We start from the raw sequence: 2,371 nt of genomic DNA, 5'->3' as shown, positions 1-2,371 counted from the left end.
ACCGAACTTCACTAATTCCCACTATATCTAACTTTAACCTATCCATTTCCCTTTTTAAATTTTCTAACCTACCTGCCCGATTAAGGGATCTGACATTCCACGCTCCGATCCGTAGAATGCCAATTTTCTTTCTCCTGATAACGACGTCCTCTTGAGTAGTCCCCGCCCGGAGATCCGAATGGGGGACAATTTTACCTCCGGAATATTTTACCGAAGAGGACGCCATCATCATTTAATCATACAGTAAAGCTGCATGTCCTCGGGAAAAATTACGGCTGTAGTTTCCCCTTGCTTTCAGCCGTTCGCAGTACCAGCAAAGCAAGGCCGTTTTGGTTAATGTTACAAGGCCAGATCAGTCAATTATCCAGACTGTTGCCCCTGCAACTACTGAAAAGGCTGCTGCCCCTCTTCAGAAACCACATGTTAGTCTGGCCTCTCAACACGTACCCCTCCGTTGCGGTTGCACCTACGGTACGGCCATCCGTATCGCTGAGGCACGCAAGCCTCCCCACCAACGGCAAGGCCCATGGTTCATGGGGGGAGGATCGGATTGTTGTAAAATCAAATGTTACCTATCGGTTTTTCTTACCAGCTGCTAGGTGTTTGAATCTAAAATAGGTATACAAACTTTTGTGCCTTAGCGACACTCGAACTGCACACCTACCGTGCATCCACGAATATAGCTTAAATATCAGTTGTTTACTCACCAACGGTAAGATGTGTGCTTGTTTGACCAGAAATAACGACGCCTATTGCGATTGTTGGCAACACATGAAGAGACATTAAAAATGCACGTTAATTCTCATTAGCAGGACGGTGTGCACGTAATAGGGCTTGAAATAAAATTATGAATATTTTTGCATTGGATCAGGATTCGGACCCACATACCTACCTTTGGAGGAGACCTATAGAAGATTGCAGTCTTGGGAAAAGGAACGAAATGATTGAACTACACTGTTCCGAGAGATTCAGGTCTTCGAAAGAGGAGATGCGGATTCGAATCACAGTCCAGCACAAAATTTTTCAGCGCCTCTAGTTCAATCAAGTACATGTAAAATAAGAGCCCTGTTCCTTTAAATGGCTATCGCTTCATCAAATAAAATAAAATTTTCTAATGTAAGTAAGTTTACTGGCGACTGTATTTCTGTTTACCATGACTTCCGCTATGTCGTTTCCCAACGTAAACCGGCTCTACCCAGTTGGTAATGAAGGAACGTGATGTTTAATGCGGATTCTGGATTATAACGTCTTTGTCTTGAGGTTACCAGAGGTAAAGTAAATCTGTTTGTGTCTCTTAAAAGTAAATGCCTGAACCCACGCATTGCACCTGTGATAGTTCGTTCCACCGGACCATTGTGGCCACATTTCCCAGCCCCAGGAGTGTGCTGTAACGGATGATGTGCTTAGCTTACAAAATTAGTCCGATTCACTGACCTGACAATTAGTCGCTGCCCATAAATTCTAGCTCAACGTCTGTGAATGAGTTTCTTAGTTTTGAGTATACTTACGAAAGAAATATAAAAACAACTATGAGAGTTACTCATTTATGATGCTTAGTTTGCAGTCAGTTCTGAGTATTATTAGTAACTACGCTCCAGTCCCTAAACCTAGTTACAGAAATGCGATTCAGACGCATTACGTATTCCAGGCCGTAGCATCCGCGACTTGGAGACACCAGCTGTGGTCACTTCCCAGCCCGCTGTACGAACACATCGGATCGTCTTCTTCCTGCTGGTACTGTAACTGAGATTTGGCAACAAGGCAAGGTATATTTGGCAACTCTGTGATCGACGAGTTACTTCCTGGTGTGCACGGAATTAAGCCTCAAAGTTCACTTGATTTTACCTGTCATTTCCATTGAATAATCTGAGTTATTATCGCTTGAGATGTTAAAAAAGATTGTAAATTTACGGTTTTCAGCCCAGGAAAGTCGTTGCACGTGGAATCGCAGCTAATCTCGTCCTTTAAATAGCGGTTTACGGGTTCTAGGCACTATTGATCTCGTAAGAGGAAGCTAAGACACGTACTTCTTCGCCGGCTCTGTGGTAACGTGCTGACCTGTGAAAAAGTGTCTGTTATAGTTCCAGACTCTCTGACTGCACCGTTTTTATCCCTTCTGTGCAAGAGCTACAAGCAGTCAGATAAAACATCGATAAGGAAATCGCAAGAAAATACTTTCGGCTCATAGTGCAATGATGGAAAACTTAACAATGCTGCACAACAGGTAACTACTCTTCCCGCCGCTGACTAGCAAATTTTGGGTTTCTAGGAATACAAAACTTTATTTATGAAATACCGACGTTTTCAACAAAGAGATAGCGCAATAGAGTAGCTCAAGTTGAAAGAAACACTTCCTATTTCAATTTCTGCA

This window comes from Schistocerca americana, chromosome 3, assembly GCF_021461395.2.
Source record: "Schistocerca americana isolate TAMUIC-IGC-003095 chromosome 3, iqSchAmer2.1, whole genome shotgun sequence".
NCBI classification, from domain to species: Eukaryota; Metazoa; Arthropoda; class Insecta; order Orthoptera; family Acrididae; genus Schistocerca; species Schistocerca americana.
Note: the sequence above shows the minus strand (reverse complement) of the source record.